Source organism: Lucilia sericata, unplaced genomic scaffold, assembly GCF_015586225.1.
Source record: "Lucilia sericata isolate MDLA Ls3-8-SP2 unplaced genomic scaffold, ASM1558622v1 Contig001161F_arrow, whole genome shotgun sequence".
Classification (NCBI taxonomy): Eukaryota; Metazoa; Arthropoda; class Insecta; order Diptera; family Calliphoridae; genus Lucilia; species Lucilia sericata.
Window position 1 is genome coordinate 80,214 of NW_023995131.1, and position 26,012 is coordinate 106,225.

The 26,012-nt window shown below is 31.9% G+C and overlaps 1 protein-coding gene across 1 annotated transcript in view; it reads right to left on the minus strand.

The window, feature by feature from the left end:
• LOC119610339 (protein outspread-like) overlaps nt 1-26,012 on the minus strand; it is a 90,414-nt gene that overhangs the window by 59,445 nt on the left and 4,957 nt on the right. The window contains exon 2 of the mRNA XM_037965502.1: nt 21,700-21,780. The gene's annotated coding sequence lies outside the window, so the exon portion shown is untranslated. The remainder of the gene's footprint in view (nt 1-21,699; nt 21,781-26,012) is intronic.

Here is a 26,012-nt window from a genome sequence, read left to right on the forward strand (position 1 = left end):
CCCGAAAATTTTCTATAAAAAAAGAAATTTTCCCGAAAATTTTCTATAAAAATAGAAATTTTCCCGAAAATTTTCTATAAAAATGGAAATTTTCCCGAAAATTTTCTATAAAAATAGAAATTTTCCCGAAAATTTTCTGTAAAAATAGAAATTTTCTATAAAAATAGAAACTTTCCCAAAAATTTTCTATAAAAATAGAAACTTTCCCAAAAATTTTCTATAAAAATAGAAATTTTCCCGAAAATTTTCTATAAAAATAGAAATTTTCCCAAAAATTTTCTATAAAAATAGAAATTTTCCCAAAAATTTTCTATAAAAATAGAAATTTTCCCAAAAATTTTCTATAAAAATAGAAATTTTCCCAAAAATTTTCTTTAAAAATAGAAATTTTCCCTAAAATTTGCTCTAAAAAATAGAAATTTTCCCTAAAATTTTCTATAAAAATATACATTTTCCCAAAAATTTTCTATAAAAATAGAAATTTTCCCAAAAATTTTCTATAAAAATAGAAACTTTCCCAAAAATTTTCTATAAAAATAGAAATTTTCCCAAAAATTTTCTATAAAAATAGAAATTTTCCCAAAAATTTTCTATAAAAATAGAAATTTTCCCAAAAATTTTCTATAAAAATAGAAATTTTCCCGAAAATTTTCTATAAAAATAGAAATTTTCCCGAAAATTTTCTATAAAAATAGAAATTTTGCGAAATATTTTCTATAAAAATATAAATTTTCTAAAAATTTTCTTAAAAATAGAAATTTTCCCGAAAATTTTATAAATAGAGTAATTTTCCGAAAATATTTTATAAAATTATTAATTTTTCGAAATTTTTTTTATAAAAAGAACAATTTCGTATCTACTACCTTGACATTTGGGTACAAAGTGGGCGTACTGGCTATAGTGGGGGCGTGGTAGCTTTCATATCAATTATATACAACAAGTAGAATTTCTGGGAAATTATTGAAGTGAGAATCCTCAAATTTTGCACGAACAATTTTGATATCCATGTCAACATTTTGGGGGAAAATTGATTAGACTTGTATTAAGGGGAGTGGCACCTCCCACATGAATTAAATACTAAAATTCGAATATCTGGGAAACTATTAGAGCTAGAATCTTCAAACTTTGCATGAAAAACTTTGATATTCATGTGAACATTTGGGTTAATATTGGCCAATCTAGCATTTGGGGGCGTGGCACCTCCCATATGAATTGAATACATAAATTCGAATATCTGGGAAACTGTTAGAGCTAGAATCCTCAAATTTTGCAGGAATAATTTTAACACTCTGAAGCATTGAGCAGACTAGCAATAGGGAGCTTGGTATCACTTATGACAGGAATAGGAACCTTTTAATCTAATGTTCTCAAATTTAATCCCATTTATCTTAGTTAGCATACCTTCCCTTAATTTGATTAGGTTATACTATAACTATAATGATTTTTAAAGCTTATATAATGTTCATATACTCCTCTCAAGAAACAATAACTATAACAGCAAAAAATATTAAAACAAAGTATTAAATTACTTTTTGGTTTTTGCTAAAAGCTAAACAATAATATAACAACAAAAGCAACAACAATACTGGCAGATTATATATGACAATAATATAAGCATTTACGTCAAAAGTAAACCAAAATATTTCAACATGAGTGATTTATTATAAATTGTTATAAAATTGTAGTCATACAAACAAATTTCAGATAGAAGATCGTATGTAAAGATGTATCTGGCCAGAAAGAAAAGAAAAACTATTGCAAAATATATTTTAAACAATATGTATATAATATGAAAAACAAAACTTTATTTTTTAACGGAAACTATTTCTCATAACATTAATACTTGTTAATGTGTTTAAGCTGTTGATGTTAACATTATGTAGATTTGATTTCATAAGGAAAAATAATACATTTATCATGTAAACATCTAGGAAAGATTGTTATAAAGTAAATTATATTGAAAATGTGGGGAAAATTGTTAAAAAAAAATAAAACAAAAACAAAACATATTTCACCTCAAAAACAAAACCTTAATAGTTATTTACTTTAAGTGAGTAGGTTTTGTGTGTGTTTTTGAGGAAGTGTCTATGGCATATGAATTTCTGTTAACTAGTCATTGTTATATGATCACGTGTGTATCATTTCTATTTAACACTTTGTATAATTGTTAAAAACATGAGTTAAAATATTTATAGTTTGATGCTGCTAGTTGGCGTTTTGCGACATTTCTATAAACACCTACATTTTTTTTAGTTAAAACCTCCTTTACACAATGTCTACACCATACAAGTTAACGTGTTGATTAGACAACATTGTTTTGACCTTATAAAGGGTGTTTTGTATAAATTAGAAAAAAAATTAGTTGGAAAATTTTCAATAAATTGTTAGTTAACTACTTGAGATTAGCTTAGCAATAAAATTATAAACAAATAAGTTATTAGCATGCAATAAATAAATTTAATTGGCAGTATTAAATAAAGTTAAGTCACAAATAAGATTTATTTATTTTTAATATAAATCGTTTAATTTCAATGCAATTGTATAGAAATTTCTCTCTTTATAGAAAATTTTCGACAAATTTTATTTTATAGAAAACTTGCTATACCGGTGTGCTTTGCTATTCTAAAAACATTATGAATAAAAACCCCACTTTTAGAAAATTCTCTTTTTATAGAAAGTCTAGTCTATAGTCTAGTCTATAGTCTAGTCTATAGTCTAGTCTATAGTCTAGTCTATAGTCTAGTCTATAGTCTAGTCTATAGTCTAGTCTAAAGTCTAGTCTATAGTCTAGTCTATAGTCTAGTCTATAGTCTAGTCTATAGTCTAGTCTAGTCTAGTCTATAGTCTAGTCTATAGGTCTATAGTCTAGTCTATAGTCTAGTCTATAGTCTAGTCTATAGTCTAGTCTATAGTCTAGTCTATAGTCTAGTCTATAGTCTAGTCTATAGTCTAGTCTATAGTCTAGTCTATAGTCTAGTCTATAGTCTAGTCTATAGTCTAGTCTATAGTCTAGTCTATAGTCTAGTCTATAGTCTAGTCTATAGTCTAGTCTATAGTCTAGTCTATAGTCTAGTCTATAGTCTAGTCTATAGTCTAGTCTATAGTCTAGTCTATAGTCTAGTCTATAGTCTAGTCTATAGTCTAGTCTATAGTCTAGTCTATAGTCTAGTCTATAGTCTAGTCTATAGTCTAGTCTATAGTCTAGTCTATAGTCTAGTCTATAGTCTAGTCTATAGTCTAGTCTATAGTCTAGTCTATAGTCTAGTCTATAGTCTAGTCTATAGTCTAGTCTATAGTCTAGTCTATAGTCTAGTCTATAGTCTAGTCTATAGTCTAGTCTATAGTCTAGTCTATAGTCTAGTCTATAGTCTAGTCTATAGTCTAGTCTATAGTCTAGTCTATAGTCTAGTCTATAGTCTAGTCTATAGTCTAGTCTATAGTCTAGTCTATAGTCTAGTCTATAGTCTAGTCTATAGTCTAGTCTATAGTCTAGTCTATAGTCGTCTATAGTCTAGTCTATAGTCTAGTCTAGTCTATAGTCTAGTCTATAGTCTAGTCTATAGTCTAGTCTATAGTCTAGTCTATAGTCTAGTCTATAGTCTAGTCTATAGTATAGTCTAGTCTAGTCTAGTCTAGTCTATAGTCTAGTCTCTAGTATAGTCTAGTCTATAGTCTAGTCTATAGTTAGTCTAGTCTATAGTCTAGTCTATAGTCTAGTCTAGTCTATAGTCTAGTCTATAGTCTAGTCTATAGTCTAGTCTATAGTCTAGTCTATAGTCTAGTCTATAGTGTAGTCTATAGTCTAGTCTATAGTCTAGTCTATAGTCTAGTCTATAGTCTAGTCTATAGTCTAGTCTATAGTCTAGTATAGTCTAGTCTATAGTCTAGTCTATAGTCTAGTCTATAGTCTAGTCTATAGTCTAGTCTATAGTCTAGTCTAAGTAGTCTAGTCTAGTCTATAGTCTAGTCTATAGTCTGTATAGTCTAGTCTATAGTCTAGTCTATAGTCTAGTCTATAGTCTTGTCTATAGTCTAGTCTATAGTCTAGTCTATAGTCTAGACTATAGTCTAGTCTATAGTCTAGCCTATAGTCTAGTCTATAGTCTAGCCTATAGTCTAGTCTATAGTCTTGCCTATAGTCTAGTCTATACTTCAGTCTGTAGTGTAGTCTACAGTCTAGTTTGTAGTCTAGTCTATAGTCTAGTCTATAGTCTAGTCTATAGTCTAGTCTGTAGTCTAGTCTATAGTCTAGTCTATAGTCTAGTCTATAGTCTAGTCTATAGTCTAGTCTATAGTCTAGTCTATCGTCTAGTCTATAGTCTGTCTATAGTCTAGTCTATAGTCTAGTCTATAGTCTAGTCTATAGTCTAGTCTATAGTCTAGTCTATAGTCTAGTCTATAGTCTAGTCTATAGTCTAGTCTATAGTCTAGTCTATAGTCTAGTCTATAGTTAGTCTATAGTCTAGTCTATAGTCTAGTCTATAGTATAGTTATAGTCTAGTCTATAGTCTAGTCTATAGTGTAGTCCTAGTCTAGTCTATAGTGTAGTCTATAGTCTGAGTCTATAGTCTAGTCTATAGTCTAGTCTATAGTCTAGTTTAGTCTATAGTCTAGTCTATAGTCTAGTCTAGTCTATAGTCTAGTCTATAGTCTTAGTCTAGTTTAGTCATAGTCTAGTTTAGTCTATAGTCTAGTTTAGTCTAGTTAGTCTAGTCTAGTCTATAGTCTAGTCTATAGTCTAGCCTATAGTCTAGTCTATTGTCTAGTCTATAGTCTAGTCTATAGTCTAGTCTATAGTTTAGTCTATAGTCTAGTCTAGAGCCAATTTCATTACAAACACAAAAATGTTGCTTACTTTTAGGCTGTTAATTTTTTTCTAGAAAAATAAGATTTCTCCCAACCTTATTTAACATTCTAAGTTTATCATTAGAATGGGAAAATACCATTTAAATTACATTGTACCTCCTGTCTGACCGACCTTGACCAAACCATTCAACAACAATCTCCATGTGAATTCATGTTTTACATTCAATTTAAATTCATTTGTTTGTTGCATATTTTCCACCTCTTAACAATTAGAATTTAACAAATAATTTAAATACTACTTGTCTTCATCTCTAAGTTAACATATAAATTAACTGTTTAAATTCTCTCTGTAAACAGACATACAAGAGTCATGATGGGGATAAAAAAAACCCGTTCTAGGTTAAGTTTTTTTTTCTACTATTCGACATGCGATTTGATATGATTTTCGTGTTTATAATAATAAAAAAAACAAATTTAAAATGATTTAAAACTTGTTGCAAAATGCTTGTAAATCATTTAATCAACACCTACATTTTCTCAAAAAATTACAACAAATTGAATGAATGGCTTTGCAGCAGTGAATGAGTGAGCGAATGAACGAACGGGCGAACATAGTGTCAATTTTATAATTTACATATTTGGGTGTAATGTTAAATTATTTAATTGAATTCAAATGAATTAAATTAAAAAATAACCAGATTTTATATTAATAAAATTGTCAGAATTGAATTGAATGAAAATGTTAATATCAAACAGCAGTAAATGGACTTACAAAGAAGCAAAAGAGAAACGAGGTTCAAAGTAAACTTAATTTGAACTTAAGGGAGAACAAAGACTCTACTTTTGGATATTATCTTCAAACTATGTTCTTCCATTTTGATGATTATAATCTGAATCGGAATTTTTAAGCATCAGAATAAAGTGAACTGCTACTAAAACCCATTTCATCTGCTGCAGTGTCTAAAATTGTAAAGGTCTGTTACTGTCTGTGTAAACTCTCATTTTATTCATTAATTTGCCCAAATTAAAGGTGTGTGTTTTTATAAATATTGTTTTTTTTTTTTTTTTTGTATTTGTTTAACATCATGTAACTATTATTAAATTTGTTATTATAAATTTTCAGCAAACACCTTAAATGACTGAATAATGTTAACGGACAAATGTGTTAAGCTATTATATGGGATTTTTGCAAAAAAACAAAAACACGAAAAACATTTACAATAAAACTTGTGATTTGACAGTTTGAAAATAAACTGTAAATTAGATAAAAACAAACCTATACATCATTTAAAGAATAACAAACAGTGGGTGGTGATGGGTGTGTTACATTTCAAAGTCAAGTAAATCATTCAATTGAAAACGAAATAAGTTTTAGTCACAAATTTAAGAAAAGTTGAAAAAAATGTATAATGAATAAATTAAACAAGATGAGTCAAATTAGATTAGCACGTATTAAATAATTAAACAAATAATGTGTTATGGCATGAAATTTGTGGTCTACAACCACATTTATTATACCCGACAATTGATGTACCCTTGCCTGGCCCATGAAGTTTAAATTCAAATATTTAACTCTAAAAAACTTCTTCCTTACGCATGTGAAATTTCACTAGAATCGGACAAACCGTTCTTCTAGACTAGATTATAGACTAAACTATGGACTATAGACTAGACTATAGACTAAACTATAGACTAGACTATAGACTACACTATAGACTAGACTATAGACTAGACTATAGACTAGACTATAGACTAGACTATAGACTAGACTATAGACTAGACTATAGACTAGACTATAGACTAGACTATAGACTAGACTATAGACTAGACTATAGACTAGACTATAGACTAGACTATAGACTAGACTATAGACTAGACTATAGACTAGACTATAGACTAGACTATAGACTAGACTATAGACTAGACTATAGACTAGACTATAGACTAGACTATAGACTAGACTATAGACTAGACTATAGACTAGACTATAGACTAGACTATAGACTAGACTATAGACTAGACTATAGACTAGACTATAGACTAGACTATAGACTAGACTATAGACTAGACTATAGACTAGACTATAGACTAGACTATAGACTAGACTATAGACTAGACTATAGACTAGACTATAGACTAGACTATAGACTAGACTATAGACTAGACTATAGACTAGACTATAGACTAGACTATAGACTAGACTATAGACTAGACTATAGACTAGACTATAGACTAGACTATAGACTAGACTATAGACTAGACTATAGACTAGACTATAGACTAGACTATAGACTAGACTATAGACTAGACTATAGACTAGACTATAGACTAGACTATAGACTAGACTATAGACTAGACTATAGACTAGACTATAGACTAGACTATAGACTAGACTATAGACGACTATAGACTAGACTATGACTAGACTATAGACTAGACATAGACTGACTATAGACTAGAATATAGACTAGACTATAGACTAGACTATAGACTAGACTATAGACTAGACTATAGACTAGACTATAGACTAGACTATAGACCTAGCTATAGACTAGACTATAGACTAGACTATAGACTAGGCCTATAGACTAGACTATAGACTAGACTATGACTAGACTATAGACTAGACTATAGACTAGGACTATAGACTAGACTTATAGACTAGACTATAGACTAGACTATAGACTAGACTATAGATAGACTATAGACTAGACTATAGACTAGACTATAGACTAGACTATAGACTAGACTATAGACTAGACTATAGACTAGACTATAGATAGACTAAGACTGACTATAGACTAGACTATAGACTAGACTATAGACTAGACTATAGACTAGACTATAGACTAGACTATAGACTAGACTATAGACTAGACTATAGACTAGACTATAGACTAGACTATAGACTAGACTATAGACTAGACTATAGACTAGACTATAGACTAGACTATAGACTAGACTATAGACTAGACTATAGACTAGACTATAGACTAGACTATAGACTAGACTATAGACTAGACTATAGACTAGACTATAGACTAGACTATAGACTAGACTATAGACTAGACTATAGACTAGACTATAGACTAGACTATAGACTAGACTATAGACTAGACTATAGACTAGACTATAGACTAGACTATAGACTAGACTATAGACTAGACTATAGACTAGACTATAGACTAGACTATAGACTAGACTATAGACTAGACTATAGACTAGACTATAGACTAGACTATAGACTAGACTATAGACTAGACTATAGACTAGACTATAGACTAGACTATAGACTAGACTATAGACTAGACTATAGACTAGACTATAGACTAGACTATAGACTAGACTATAGACTAGACTATAGACTAGACTATAGACTAGACTATAGACTAGACTATAGACTAGACTATAGACTAGACTATAGACTAGACTATAGACTAGACTATAGACTAGACTATAGACTAGACTATAGACTAGACTATAGATTAGACTATAGACTAGACTATAGACTAGACTATAGACTAGACTATAGACTAGACTGTAGACTAGACTATAGACTAGACTATAGACTAGACTATAGACTAGACTATAGACTAGACTATAGACTAGACTATAGACTAGACTATAGACTAGACTATAGACTAGACTATAGACTAGACTATAGACTAGACTATAGACTAGACTATAGACTAGACTATAGACTAGACTATAGACTAGACTATAGACTAGACTATAGACTAGACTATAGACTAGACTATAGACTAGACTATAGACTAGACTATAGACTAGACTATAGACTAGACTATAGACTAGACTATAGACTAGACTATAGACTAGACTATAGACTAGACTATAGACTAGACTATAGACTAGACTATAGACTAGACTATAGACTAGACTATAGACTAGACTATAGACTAGACTAGATAGAATAGACTAGACTATAGACTAGACTATAGACTAGACTATAGACTAGACTATAGACTAGACTATAGACTAGACTATAGACTAGAACTATAGACTAGACTATAGACTAGACTATAGACTAGCTATAGACTAGACTATAGACTAGACTATAGACTAGATATAGACTAGACTATAGACTAGACTATAGACTAGACAATAGACTAGACTATAGACTAGACTATAGACCAGGACTATAGACTAGACTATAGACTAGACTATAGACTAGACTATAGGACTAGACTATAGACTAGACTATAGACTAGACTAAGACTAGACTATAGACTAGACTATAGACTAGAATATAGACTAGAACTATAGACTAGACTATAGACTAGACTATAGACTAGACTATAGACTAGACTATAGACTAGACTATAGACTAGACTATAGACTAGACTATAGACTAGACTTTAGACTAGAATCTAGACTATACTATAGACTATACTATAGACTATACTATAGACTATACTATAGACTATACTATAGACTATGCTATAGACTATATTATAGACTTACTATAGACTATACTATAGACTATATATTAGACTATAGAATCGACTATTGTCGATATTCGATAGATTATTCATTATTTTACATTTCGCTCACTTTATTGTTGAAATGTATAATCAGGAAGTTTTGCGAGATTTGTGGACATTAGTCACTGGTGTAAAGTATAAAATAAAAATTTTCAATCCCGATAAAACAATTCTTTAATGCAGTTATTCTTAGCATGAAATTAATACGCATTTCCGTATAGAAAATATGTTTTTATATAAACCTTAAATAAATATATCACTTTTTCTTTCTTATCTTTGTCAGCAAAGTATACTCTTTCTACAGCAACTATTTACAAAGAAAGTTTTCTAATAAATTAGCAAAAAAAAAAAAAAATTAAATAAAAATTCTTTCTTCATTTCTTACCAAAAAGTCATAAACAACCCACTATATGGTGGAACTGTCCAAGACTCTATGGTTCTATGCGACAATTATAAACTGCATATAGTATAGAATATGCAAACATATGACCAATGATTTTTATCTTAACTCAAAAGACAAACAAGCTACAAGACAGCCACACGACGTACATACATAGATACTTATGGTACGTATAAGTAATTTTTATAAATAAATATTTTCCACCAAATGAAATTAAACAGCATGAACAAATATGTACACATGTGTACTATATGTATAAAAAAATACATACAGAAATTAACCAACCACTTCCTTGTTAGTTTGTTAACAAGTTGGAAAAAAAAAATAGTTAATATCGAAATAAAATTAGAAACCACATTCTCATAGATTTAAAAAATTTATCGTTTTGCCATTATACCGCGGACGTGAGCTAAGAAATTGCTTATTTTCCTAATTAACCAAGATAAGTGTGTAGAGGCAATTTACCAACGAACAAAAATTAAACTGAAAATAAGCAAATATTGTTGCTAATAAAATTTAAATTTATATTTATAAATAAAAAGAAAATATATGTGAAAATTAATCTGTTAGCTACTGGCTTTTAAAGCACCGTCGAAATGAAGATATAATTTTTAAGACTAAAGTCATAGTTTATTAATTTTATGTTTAAAATTCAATTAATTTTTGCATGAAAACTTATTGTATATTAGGAAAATTAATATTATTTTAAATATTGCCATATGTATAACGGTAATTTATTGATTGGAGAAAAAGCTTAAGAGTTAATATTACATTAAGAGTATAGAGTGATAAATATTGAAATTCTAGTTGAAAGTTTTTATTATTTAAAGTTTACTTAGTGTATTTACTAATAGAGCAGTGATGGGCAACATACACATATGTATATATATGTATATGACTTGTTTTTAGGAGCCGAAAACGAAACGATCATAAAGAGATTTGTTAGCTTTTCCGATAACGTAATAGACGAACTTGAAGTTCATGTTAATTTAAAAAAAATAGGTTTTAGTTTATAGTCTAGTCTAGTCTATAGTCTAGTCTATAGCCTAGTCTATAGTCTAGTCTATAGTCTAGTCTATAGTCTAGTCTATAATCTAGTCTATAGTCTAGTCTATAGTCTAGTCTATAGTCTAGTCTAGTCTAGTCTATAGTCTAGTCTATAGTCTAGTCTATAGTCTAGTCTATAGTCTAGTCTATAGTCTAGTCTATAGTCTAGTCTATAGTCTAGTCTATAGTCTAGTCTATAGTCTAGTCTATAGTCTAGTCTATAGTCTAGTCTATAGTCTAGTCTATAGTCTAGTCTATAGTCTAGTCTATAGTCTAGTCTATAGTCTAGTCTATAGTCTAGTCTATAGTCTAGTCTATAGTCTAGTCTATAGATAGTCTAGTCTATAGTATAGTCTTAGTAGTATAGTCTAGTCTATAGTAGCTATGTCTATAGTCTAGTCTATAGTCTAGTCTATAGTCTAGTCTATAGTCTAGTCTATAGTCTAGTCTATAGTCTAGTCTATAGTCTAGTCTATAGTCTAGTCTATAGTCTAGTCTATAGTCTAGTCTATCGTCTAGTCTATAGTCTAGTCTATAGTCTAGTCTATAGTCTAGTCTATAGTCTAGTCTATAGTCTAGTCTATAGTCTAGTCTATAGTCTAGTCTATAGTCTAGTCTATAGTCTAGTCTATCGTCTAGTCTATAGTCTAGTCTATAGTCTAGTCTATAGTCTAGTCTATAGTCTAGGTCTATAGTCTAGTCTATAGTTTAGTCCTATAGTCTAGTCTATAGTCTAGTCTATTCTAGTCTATAGTCTATAGTCTAGTCTATAGTCTAGTCTATAGTCTAGTCTAAGTCTAGTCTATAGTCTAGTCTATAGTCTAGTCTATAGTCTAGTCTATAGTCTAGTCTATAGTCTAGTCTATAGTCTAGTCTATAGTCTAGTCTAATAGTCTAGTCCTATAGTCTAGTCTATAGTCTAGTCTATTAGTCTAGTCTATAGTCTAGTCTATAGTCTAGTCTATAGTCTAGTCTATAGTCTGTCTATAGTCTAGTCTATAGTCTAGTCTATAGTCTATCTATAGTCTAGTCTTATAGTCTATGTCTATAGTCTAGTCTATAGTCTAGTCTATAGTCTAGTCTATAGTCTAGTCTATTAGTCTAGTCTATAGTCTAGTCTCTAGTCTAGTCTATAGTCTATAGTATAGTCTATAGCTTAGTCTATAGTCTAGTCTATAGTCTAGTCTATAGTCTAGTCTATAGTCTAGTCTATAGTCTAGTCTATAGTCTAGTCTATGTCTAGTCTATAGTCCGTCTATAGTCTAGTCTATAGTCTAGTCTATAGTCTAGTCTATAGTCTAGTCTATAGTCTAGTCTATAGTCTAGTCTATAGTCTAGTCTATAGTCTAGTCTATAGTCTAGTCTATAGTCTAGTCTATAGTCTAGTCTATAGTCTAGTCTATAGTCTAGTCTATAGTCTAGTCTATAGTCTAGTCTATAGTCTAGTCTATAGTCTAGTCTATAGTCTAGTCTATAGTCTAGTCTATAGGTCTAGTCTATAGTCTAGTCTATAGTCTAGTCTATAGTCTAGTCTATAGTCTAGTCTATAGTCTAGTCTATAGTCTAGTCTATAGTCTAGTCTAGTAGTCTAGTCTATAGTCTAGTCTATAGTCTAGTCTATAGTCTAGTCTATAGTCTAGTCTATAGTCTAGTCTATAGTCTAGTCTATAGTCTTGTCTATAGTCTAGTCTATAGTCTAGTCTATAGTCTAGTCTATAGTCTAGTCTATAGTCTAGTCTATAGTCTAGTCTATAGTCTAGTCTATAGTCTAGTCTATAGTCTAGTCTATAGTCTAGTCTATAGTCTAGTCTATAGTCTAGTCTATAGTCTAGTCTATAGTCTAGTCTATAGTCTAGTCTATAGTCTAGTCTATAGTCTAGTCTATAGTCTAGTCTATAGTCTAGTCTATAGTCTAGTCTATAGTCTAGTCTATAGTCTAGTCTATAATCTAGTCTATAGTCTAGTCTATAGTCTAGTCTATAGTCTAGACTTTAGTCTAGTCTATAGTCTAGTCTACAATATAATCTAGTCTATAGTCTAGTCTATAGTCTAGTCTATAATCTAGTCTATAGTCTAGTCTATAGTCTAGTCTATAGTCTAGACTGTAGTCTAGTCTATAGTTCAGTCTATAGTCTACAATATAATCTAGTCTATTAGTCTACAATATAATCTAGTCTATAGTCTAGTCTATAACTAGTCTATAAACTAGTCTATTATATTATTCTATTCTAGTCTAGTCTAGTCTAGTTAGTCTAGTCTATAGTCTAGTCTATCGTCTAGTCTATAGTCTAGTCTATAGTCTAGTCTATAGTCTAGTCTATAGTCTAGTCTATAGTCTAGTCTATAGTCTAGTCTATAGTCTAGTCTATAGTCTAGTCTATAGTCTAGTCTATAGTAGTCTATAGTCTAGTCTATAGTCTAGTCTATAGTCTAGTCTATAGTCTAGTCTATAGTCTAGTCTATAGTCTAGTCTATAGTCTAGTCTATAGTCTAGTCTATAGTCTAGTCTATAGTCTAGTCTATAGTCTAGTCTATAGTCTAGTCTATAGTCTAGTCTATAGTCTAGTCTATAGTCTAGTCTATAGTCTAGTCTATAGTCTTAGTCTATAGTCTAGTCTATAGTCTAGTCTATAGTCTAGTCTATAGTCTAGTCTATAGTCTAGTCTATAGTCTAGTCTATAGTCTAGTCTATAGTCTAGTCTATAGTCTAGTCTATAGTTAGTCTATAGTCTAGTCTATAGTCTAGTCTATAGTCTAGTCTATAGTCTAGTCTATAGTCTAGTCTATAGTCTAGTCTATAGTCTAGTCTATAGTCTAGTCTATAGTCTAGTCTATAGTCTAGTCTATAGTCTAGTCTATAGTCTAGTCTATAGTCTAGTCTATAGTCTAGTCTATAGTCTAGTCTATAGTCTAAGTCTATAGTCTAGCTATAGTCTAGTCTATAGTCTAGTCTATAGTCTAGTCTATAGTCTAGTCTATAGTCTAGTCTATAGTCTAGTCTATAGTCTAGTCTATAGTCTAGTCTATAGTCTAGTCTATAGTCTAGTCTATAGTCTAGTCTATAGTCTAGTCTATAGTCTAGTCTAGTAGTCTATAGTCTAGTCTATAGTCTAGTCTATAGTCTAGTCTATAGTCTAGTCTAGTTAGTCTAGTCTATAGTCTAGTCTATAGTCTAGTCTATAGTCTAGTCTATAGTCTAGTCTATAGTCTAATCTATAGTCTAGTCTATAGTGTAGTCTAAAGTCCAGACTATAATCTAGTCTATAGTCTAGTCTATAATCTAGTCTATAGTCTAGTCTATAGTCTAGTCTATAGTCTAGTCTATAGTCTAGTCTATAGTCTAGTCTATAGTCTAGTCTATAGTCTAGTCTATAATCTAGTCTATAGTCTAGTCTATAGTCTAATCTATAGTCTAGTCTATAATCTAGTCTATAGTCTAGTCTATAGTCTAATCTATAGTCTAGTCTATAGTCTAGTCTATAGTCTAGTGTATAGTCTAGTCTATAAACTAGTCTATAGTCTATTATATATTCTATTCTATAGTCTAGTCTATAGTCTAGTCTATAGTCTAGTCTATCTATAGTCTAGTCTATAGTCCCTTTAAATCTAACCTATCTCATCTCTACTAGAGGCCATAAAGAAACAGTCTCTCTCAGAAAGAGCTAATTATGTATATTGCTTGATCTACCGACAAGAAGATGAAATATCTCTCTGATCTTGTGCTCTTAAATAGTCTAGTACAATCGTTGAGATTAGTTAGACTGCAGTTATGAACAATAAATATTTGTTTAATAACTTGTTATATTAAATAAGAACAAAAATAATCCCCTATATAAAATAACATAAATTCCTCAACCCAAACTAAATTTTTCTACCAACAAAACTACTTATACCAGAATATTGCTCCACAATACTAAAATTTCGCACTTTACATCCTTTACAAAAAAAGTAATTTCTAACGTTATTTGCAGGAAAATATTTTCAAATTGGCAGCACACTCTTGCATACCAGAACCGAAAAAAAAAACAACAACTAGTAAATACAACAACAACAACAAAAAGTATTATAAGCAATAAATGTTAAAAACAAATATGCATAAAAAACAAGTTTATAATTTATGTGTTTTTTAGACATATTCTCCTTTTTGCCAACAAAACGCCAACTTGGCCAAGTAGTTAGTCTCTACTAGGCTTGGGTAAACAACACCTTAACAATTTTACTTGTAGCCTGTTGATGATCATCGTCATCATGAGCATGATCAGCAAACAAATATGACCATAAGCTTTAGACAATATGACAAGGAATTTTAAAGATATTTTAGGAATAGACAGTGTTGAAGAGGGAAATAGTTTAAGTTTTTTTTTTGGGGGGGAAAATTTAAAGATCACTTTATTTTAACTATTAGAAGATCATTGGGGAGAGAATCAATAAAAATTGTTTTAAACTGAGAGCTTTTTCTTTTTTATTTTTTTTAGCTTAAACTGAGCTTAACTTAACGACCGTACGATCTTGTGTGCTATTTAGTTCGCCTTGACTATTTTCAAAAATAGATGTAGGAATACGACAAAAAAAATCTTGAATGCAAAGAAAAAAACTATCATAATCGACAATAAAGATGGAGATGGTTGAAAAAAAAAACAAGTAAGAGTGTTATATTCGGCCATGCCGAATCTTATATACCCACCATCAAATCATCCTTATAAATAAACTTTGATATTATCGATCTATGTTGAATCATATGTCGATATTATTATGAACATCAGGGAAATATTTGGAAGAGGGAATTTAATAAAGGCTTAAGCATGGACCGTGCTCTTCCGAATTAAAAATATTAATTTTGTTTGATCCAATATTTATAACCATAAACTCATACAAAACTTGTTTATGTGAAATTTCATCGCTGTAGTCGCATTTGAGCGTTGCAGCCAGTAACGAGCGTTACAGTCACTATCTGAGGGGGACCTTATATGGAGGGTGGAGTCAGTTATAGACCGATTTTTGGCTAGTACAAAACTTGTTTACGTAGAATTTCACTGCTGTAATAGCATTTTTGAGTCAGTAATGAGCGTTAAAGTAATTTTCCGAAGGGGACCTTATAGGGGGGTATGGTCAATTACAGACTGATCCTCATAAAATTCAGTGAGAGATTGTAGCTAATACGAAAATTGTTCATGTCGTACTCAGTACTCGAAGTTTTAAGCTAGTAATGAGCTTTAAAGTCATTTTCTGAAGGTGACCTTACAAGGAGGATAGGGCTAATTAAGGACCGATCCTTATAAAATTTGATAAAGAACTTTTGGCTCACACAAAACTAGTTTGTGCCTTAAAGTCATTTTCTGAAGGAGACCTTATATGGGGGGTAGGGTCAATTATGGACCCACCCTCATAAAATTTAAGAAAATGATTTTAGTTCCTATAAAAATTTTTTATGTCGAATTTTATTGCTATATATATGCACATATTTTTCTTAAAGTCAGATATGAGCATTAAAGTCATTTTCTGAAGGGGCCCTTGTATTGGGGGTAGGGTCAATTATGAACCGAACCTTATAAAATTTTACGAAGAGATTTAAATTCTTATAAAACATGTTTGTGCCGAATTTCATCGCTATTGATGCTTTTCTTAGCCAGTCATGGGCGATAAAGTCATTTTCTGAAGGGGACTTTATATGGGGGGTAGGGTCAATTATGGACCGATCCTTATAAAATTATATGAAGAGATTTATGTTCCCATAAAACATGTTTGTGCCGAATTTCACCGCTATTGATGCTTCTCTTAGCCAGTTATGGGCGATAAAGTCATTTTCTGAAGGGGACTTTATATGGGGGGTAGGGTCAATTATGGGCCTATCCTTATAAAATTTTACAAAGAGATTTACGTTCCCATAGAACATGTTTGTGCCGAATTTCACCGCTATTGATGCTTTTCTTAGCCAGTCATGGGCGATAAAGTCATTTTCTGAAGGGGACTTTATATGGGGGGTAGGGTCAATTATGGGCCTAGCCTTATAAAATTCCACGGAGAGATTTATGTTCCTATAGAACATGTTTGTGCCGAATTTCACCGCTATTGATGCTTCTCTTAGCCAATTATGGGCGATAAAGTCATTTTCTGAAGGGGACTTTATATGGGGGGTAGGGTCAATTATGAGCCTATCCTTATAAAATTTAAAAAAGAAATTTAGGTTCCCATGAAACATGTTTGTGCCGAATTTCACCGCTATTGGTTCTTCTCTTAGCAAGTTATGAGCGATAAAGTCATTTTTGAAGGGGACTTTATATGGGGGGTAGGGTCAATTATGGACCGATCCTTATAAAATTTTACAGAGAGATTTAGGTTCCCATAAAACATGTTTGTGCCGAATTTCACCGCTATTGATGATTCTCTTAGCCAGTTATGGGCGATAAAGTCATTTTCTGAAGGGGACTTTATATGGGGGGTAGGGTCAATTATGGACCGATCCTTATAAAATTCTACGAGGAGATTTAGGTTCCCATAAAACATATTTGTGCCAAATTTCACCTCTATTGGTTCTTCCCTTAGCAAGTTATGAGCGATAAAGTCATTTTCTGAAGGGGGCCTTATATGGGGGCTAGGCGAAATCGTGGACCGATATTGCCCATTTTCAATACCAAACGAACTGCATCAACTAAAAGTATTTATGCAAAATTTCAGCTCTCTAGCTACTTCCGTTTGGGCTCTATCGTGTTTTCAACAGACAGACAGACAGACGGACAGACGGACGGACATGGCTAGATCGTCTTAGAATCTAATAAGGACCCAGAATATATATACTTTTATGGGTCTTAGACGAATATTTCAATGTGTTACAAACGGAATGACAAAAACAATATACCCCCCATCTTTTTTGATGGTGGGTATAAAAACATGCTTGAAAATGAAGAATGAAGAAATTCATTTAAAAAATAAACACTTGTCATTTATGTAGAAGACTGTGCGCGCAAAAAACGAATCTTTCAGAAAAAGATGAATATGCAGCTAAAGCTGGATCTGAAGCTAAAGAAAAATAAACAGGCTTTTTTTCGCTCTTTCCACAATTCTTAAGAAAGAAAAAGACACAAAAAAAAATTATACCATAATCATCATAATAACAATAAAACTGAACTGATGCTTATCTGGGGTACGTGCAAGACAAACAGACAAACAAATAAACATAAATTCTGTTTTAAATATGTTTGCAACCAACAAACGAAAAAAAAAAAACTTTCTTTAAAAATTTTATTTTTTTGAGAAAAAAATATGGGTTGACAGCTTATGTCAACACGCCTTTTCATGTAAAAAACAACACATTTTTTTTTTTTTGTCAGACAAAATGTAAATAAAAACAATTAACATTTCAAATAAATAATAATAATAAACAACTAAAACACAAAATATTATTAATAACACAAAAAAAAAAAAAAAAAAAAAAAAAAAAAAAAAAAAAACAAGAGAACTCGATTTTTATACACGATCCTCGACCAGCAAATACAACATGTGTTACGATTAAAATCAAAACCAAATGTAGAGCACATAATTTCAGACAGCTCGTAAAATGTTTCTTTAAACATTTTTGGAAGATTTTTTTTTTCTGAACAAGAAAACAACTCATGTTTAACTAACTTAACAGTTTGTAAGTTTTGTTAAAATAACTTAATTAGGGTTTGGTAGCTGGAAGGGATCTTAATAAGTTGTAAAGTTGTCCCATTATAGTTATGTCTTAACATTAATTTTCAATTAAAAAATTCGTTAAGTTTCAATTAAAACTTTGTTGCTAATTGCTTCAGAATATTAAATATCATTTCGATCACTAGTCATAGTCAATATATTGAAGATCATATCTAGCTTGATCTTGCTTCTGATCGCCAATTAAGTAGCAATTTATAAAAGAAAAAAATAAGTTCTTGAGAGAATCATAATATTGATAAGATCGCTCAGCTCTAGAATTTGTTCTCAACCATCATTAACTTGTCGATCAGAATAATTTGTTTTCGACAACTAATTCAAATTGGTTCAAATTGGAAGAGTCTTCAAAATTTGTTTGAATAACATCTTGAATAAGAACTTTGGATCCAGACATGCTCCTGTTTTATTTTACATGAGTGACATCTTGATGTTTTAAGCTCGTGGTGGTGCTAAGATACGTCATCGCTCAACTGTGACTTGTAAAGCTCACACAGGAGCTTTACGAGAGAGAATCAGGATATTTATAAGATCGCTAAGCTCTAGACTTTGACCTCAACCATCATTATCTTGTCGATCAGAATACTTTGTTTCCGTCAACTAATTCAAATTAGTACACATTTGTTAAAATCGGAAGAGTCTTCAAAATCTGTTTGAATGACTTCTTGGATAAGAACTTTGGATCCAGACAAGCTCCTGTTTTGCTTTACATGAGTGACCATCTTGATGTTCTAAACTTGTGGTGGTCATATGGTGAGCTAGATAAGACACGGCATTGCTCAATTGTGACTTGTAAAGCACACACAGGAGCTTTACAATAGAGAATCAGGATTTTGATAAGATCGCTCCGATCTTGACTTTGTCCTCAACCGTCATTATCTTGTCGAACAGAATACTTTTGTGGTCGAGCAGAATTCTTTTTTTCCGTCAACTAATTCAAATTCGATCAAATTGGTTCAAATCTAAAGAGTTTTTTTAAATCTGTTCGAATAACTTCTCGGGTAAAAACTTTGGATCCAGACAAGCTCCTGTTCTGTTTTACATGAGTGACCATCTTGATGTTCTAAGCTCGTGGTGGTGCTAAGATACGTCATCGCTCAACTGTGACTTGTAAAGCTCACACAGGAGCTTTACGAGAGAGAATCAGGATATTTATAAGATCGCTAAGCTCTAAACTTTGACCTCAACCATCATTATCTTGTCGATCAGAATACTTTGTTTCCGTCAACTAATTCAAATTAGTACACATTTGTTCAAATCGGAAGAGTCTTCAAAATCTGTTTGAATAACGTCTTGGATAAGAACTTTGGATCCAGACAAACACCTGTTTTGTTTTACATGAGTAACCATCTTGATGACCTAAGCTCATGGTGGTCATGTTCATATGGTGAGCTAGATAAGATACGCCATTACATGTTGATAAGATCGCTCAGATCTTGACTTTGCCCTCAACCATCATTATCTTGTCGATCAGAATAATTTTGTTGTCGAGAAGAATACTTTGTTTCCGTCAACTAATTCAAATTCGATGAAATTGGTTCAAATCTAAAGAGTTTTTTTTAATCTGTTTGAATAACTTCTCGGGTAAAAACTTTGGATCCAGACAAGCTCCTGTTTTGTTTTACATGAGTGACTATCTTGATGTTCTAAGCTCATGGTGGTCATGTTCATATGGTGAGCTGGATAAGATACGCCATCGTTCAACTGTGACTCGTAAAGCACACACAGGAGCTTTATAAGAGAGAATCAGGATGTTGATAAGAGCGCTTAGATCTAGACTTTGACCTAAACCATCATTATCTTGTCGATTAGAAACTAATTCAAATTCGATCAAATTGGTTCACATCTAAAGAGCTTGATGATATTTTCTCACAGGATAAGCTAGAGATGACTTACCACTGCCCCTTAGTTACTACAAAAGAGCAAGAATGTATAGGCTGATTGCTTAAGTACTCGAGCTATTTAATTTCTGACAATTGCAGTCCCGTTGTTAGAATATACCAGAAGCCTTTGTCCATAAAATATATACGCGTAAGCTCACTGAGAAGTCTTTGTTAGATCAAGGTATGTTCTCCCTCTATTAGACAAGACATTGCTTCTTTACACACAGATAACACTGTGCGGTAGGTCAGGTAAAATCTCCAAAACATTTCCCGAAAATTATAGAAATATATCGAGAAAACAAGGACAGGAATACTGCATGTTTCTATCACCATTCTACTCATCATACAGACTTCCCAGTCGACGTATTTAAGAAAATATTAATCCGTAACATTCGCTAGGAAGTGAGGGTGGATGAGTCAACTCATTCCCAACATATATTCATCGCAGTCCTCTATGGGATTCTGTCAGCAACAGCACCTAAAACTTATATTGATTTTACTGTACATAAGTCTTTAATCCAACATTCTATTCCCGCGATGTGAAGATCAAATACACTACTTTTTTCCGGAGGAACCTTCCCAATAGATAAATCGCGCCAGTTAAGTATGAACCCCAACTGAATCCCCTAATACAAGATTAGATAAGTTCGATTAATCCCGCGAGTCAAATAACTCCAAGACTTGTCGCGGCAGACTAGAATTGCTGATAGCACCTCTACGCTGCTATAACAACAAGATGTCGGCGGTTTATCAAAGTAACGTTGCCTTGCCATCAAAGTAACGTTGCCTTGCCTTGCTTGGAAAAAAAATTCTAGATCAATATATTGATCTTAAGTCAAATACTAGGACCGTTCATTACCAACCATTGGTTTTCAGCTTATACTTCGTATGGTTCGCAAATCCCGAACAAACTTTGAATTAGTCGATTAACCAGTCCTTTCCCCGGTATATTCATGAGGGATATCAGAGAAATAATTTGTAAAAGGTAAACAAATTTAGATTCAACACAAGAAGGAGACTTATGCGCGAGTGATGTTAAAGAATGTTTCTACGTCGAAATATTTGTTGATCATTTCGATCTGGGAAAAAACTTTGTAAGGTTCCCAAGTAGCGAAGAACCAGACTTTTTCTCAGTATATCCATGAGGAAAGATATCACAAAAGTTTTAACTTTAGTTTAAAAGTGTTGAAGAGATTGCAGGGGAGACCAACTGGTGGCTGGTTATTTCGTACGATCAGATGAACATTTATCTAAACTGGTCACTTTCTTTGGATCCCTCAGGATCTGTAGATCTGTATTTAGGTACCGTTGCTCCAATTAGACTCCAAAGAGCATAAGTTTATGAGTTAAAGTACATAAGAAACAATCTCAAACTTACCTTAGTTCTGTAGAGAGGATTACTGAAGTCCCAATCTGGTGCAACGAATAAATAACCACATTTTGAAACTTTGCGAGAAGCCTGTAAATAAAAATTAATATTTATTAGAAAATGTTAAAAGTTTTATTTATATTCTAATTATTAAATATAAAATAATATATAAGAATTGTTTAAAGAAAGTCTCGGCTATAGGGCGAGAACTCATTTTTCAACCTCTACCGGTAACTCATTTTCATTCAAACTATCATAACACTACTTAAGTTCTCATCAGAGTTATACCACAGAGAGGCAGTGCATTTTAATCAAACAAATTAACAGATTAATTTAATTCCACAATTTAGTTCCTTTTCACTCTAATAATATAATAAATCATATTAAATAAAAACTATTTCTTAAAAATGTCAATACACAACTAACCACTTTAACTTGTTAACTTTCCTTTCCAATTTTATTCTAAATTATTTTAAAATAATTATCTCAAATATAATTAATTTTTGTTGTTTTTTTTTTTTTTTTTTTTTTTTGTTTTGCTTCATAACCCAAAGTCTTTTTCTAACTAATAAATCACTTTATAAAAATTGCATCAAACAGCTGGCGCTGCTACTCACAGTCATCTACTGGTAGCAACAGTAGCCATTATTTTCTCATTGTTTGCATTTTTTCAACAGCTTCTGTTTTGTGAGATATTTTGTTAAAAAATTAATTTAAAATTCAAACTAGCGTAAATTACATTTAATAGACCATTTTAAATGATTTTCACATCGTTTAAGTTAAAGTAATAACAAAACTTTAAGACAGGGCTAAGAAAACGAACAAACTTCAAATCGTTCATATAACTAAAACAAAGTAATAGTAGTAGTAGCTTGACTGTAATAATAATTGTATAATAATTATAAGTGATTATATGTTAGAGAGAAGAAGAAAAAAATACTACAACAAAATATGCATGTAATTATCAATTTGTTTCACTTTGAACCCTTTGGGAAATCAATGAATATGTTGGCATTGTTGCTTAGCTGTCAGGGTTTTGATATTTGTTGTTCGAAGGGAAATGTTGCTGGATAATTAATCAGCCATTAGAAAGGTAAAGAGGAATTGTTTAGAAAGTTGGGAATATGTAGAAAAATGAAATTAAGTTTGACTGTATGGCTAATGTGATTAAGTTAAAAGGTTGTAATTTGTTATGTTTCGTTAAGTAGCTGGAAAGTAGAAATGTGTTAAATTTGGTATGAAATAACAAACTGAGTTGTCTTTAAGGTACGAAAACAGTTTTCTTGAGTAAAAAAACAATCGACAGATTGGTCTATATGATCGATCTGAGTAACTCTTCATATAGTTTCAAACTACAACTGAACTAGAACTTAACCAGAACTGAACTATACCTGAACTAGAACAGAACTAAAACAGAACAACAACAGAACTCGAACTGGGCCCAAATTATGGCATACGATAATCGATCGAAATCTCCATTTAGATTCTATTGAGATTTCGATCGATATCGTATGCCATAATTTGGGCTCTGAACTAGAACTGAACTAGAACTGAACCACAACTGAACTAGAACTGAACTAGAACTGAACTAGAACTGAACTAGAACTGAACTAGAACTGAACTAGAACTGAACTAAGAACTGAACTAGAACTGAACTAGAACTGAACTAGAACTGAACTAGAACTGAACTAGAACTGAACTAGAACTGAACTAGAACTGAACTAGAACTGAACTAGAACTGAACTAGAACTGAACTAGAACTGAACTAGAACTGAACTAGAACTGAACTAGAACTGAACTAGAACTGAACTAGAACTGAACTAGAACTGAACTAGAACTGAACTAGAACTGAACTAGAACTGAACTAGAACTGAACTAGAACTGAACTAGAACTGAACTAGAACTGAACTAGAACTGAACTAGAACTGAACTAGAACTGAACTAGAACTGAACTAGAACTGAACTAGAACTGAACTAGAACTGAACTAGAACTGAACTAGAACTGAACTAGAACTGAACTAGAACTGAACTAGAACTGAACTAGAACTGAACTAGAACTGAACTAGAACTGAACTAGAACTGAACTAGAACTGAACTAGAACTGAACTAGAACTGAACTAGAACTGAACTAGAACTGAACTAGAACTGAACTAGAACTGAACTAGAACTGAACTAGAACTGAACTAGAACTGAACTAGAACTGAACTAGAACTGAACTAGAACAGAACTAGAACAGAACTAGAACTAGAACAGAACTAGAACAGAACTAGAACAGAACTAGAACAGAACTAGAACAGAACTAGAACAGAACTAGAACAGAACTAGAACAGAACTAGAACAGAACTAGAACAGAACTAGAACAGAACTAGAACAGAACTAGAACAGAACTAGAACAGAACTAGAACAGAACTAGAACAGAACTAGAACAGAACTAGAACAGAACTAGAACAGAACTAGAACAGAACTAGAACAGAACTAGAACAGAACTAGAACAGAGCTAGAACAGAACTAGAACAGAACTAGAACAGAACTAGAACAGAACTAGAACAGAACTAGAACAGAACTAGAACAGAACTAGAACAGAACTAGAACAGAACTAGAGCGGAACTAGAACAGAACTAGAACAGAACTATAACAGAACTAGAACAGAACAGAACTATAACAGAACTAGAACAAAACTAAAACAGAACTAGAACTGAACTAGAACAGAACTAGAACAGAACTAGAACAGAACAAGAACAGAACTAGAACAGAACTGGAACAGAACTAGAACAGAACTAGAACAGAACTAGAATTGAACTAGAACAGAACTAGAACAGAACTAGAACAGAACTAGAACAGAACTAGAACAGAACTAGAACAGAACTAGAACAGAACTAGAAGAGAACTAGAACTGAACTAGAACTGAACTAGAACTGAACTAGAACTGAACTAGAACTGAACTAGAACTGAACTAGAACTGAACTAGAACTGAACAAGAACTGAACTAGAACTGAACTAGAACTGAACTAGAACTGAACTAGAACTGAACTAGAACTGAACTAGAACTGAACTAGAACTGAACTAGAACTGAACTAGAACAGAACTAGAACTGAACTAGAACTGAACTAGAACTGAACTAGAACTGAACTAGAACTGAACTAGAACTGAACTAGAACTGAACTAGAACTGAACTAGAACTGAACTAGAACTGAACTAAACTAGAACTGAACTAGAACTGAACTAGAACTGAACTAGAACTGAACTAGAACTGAACTAGAACTGAACTAGAACTGAACTAGAACTGAACTAGAACTGAACTAGAACTGAACTAGAACTGAACTAGAACTGAACTAGAACTGAACTAGAACTGAACTAGAACTGAACTAGAACTGAACTAGAACTGAACTAGAACTGAACTAGAACTGAACTAGAACTGAACTAGAACTGAACTAGAACTGAACTAGAACTGAACTAGAACTGAACTAGAACTGAACTAGAACTGAACTAGAACTGAACTAGAACTGAACTAGAACTGAACTAGAACTGAACTAGAACTGAACTAGAACTGAACTAGAACTGAACTAGAACTGAACTAGAACTGAACTAGAACTGAACTAGAACTGAACTAGAACTGAACTAGAACTGAACTAGAACTGAACTAGAACTGAACTAGAACTGAACTAGAACTGAACTAGAACTGAACTAGAACTGAACTAGAACTGAACTAGAACTGAACTAGAACTGAACTAGAACTGAACTAGAACTGAACTAGAACTGAACTAGAACTGAATTAGAACTGAACTAGAACCGAACTAGCACTAGAACTGAACTAGAACAGAACTAGAACAGAACTAGAACTGAACTAGAACAGAACTAGAACAAAACTAGAACAGAACTAAAACAGAACTAGAACAGAACTAGAACAGAACAGAACTAGAACTGAACTAAGACAGAACTAGAACAGAACTAGAACAGAACTAGAACAGAACTAGAACAGAACTAGAACAGAACTACAACAGAACTACAACAGAACTAGAACAGAACTAGAACAGAACTAGAGCAGAACTACAACAGAACTAGAACAAAACTAGAACAGAACTAGAACAGAACTAGAACAGAACTAGAACAGAACTAGAACAGAACTAGAACAGAACTAGAACAGAACTAGAACAGAAACTAGAACATAACTAGAACAAAACTAGAACAGAACTAGAACAGACTAGAACAGAACTAGATCAGAAATAGAACAGAACTAGAACAGAACTAGAACAGAACTAGAACAGAACTAGGTCGACTAGACAACTAGAACAGAACCTAGAACAGAACTAGAAACAGAACTA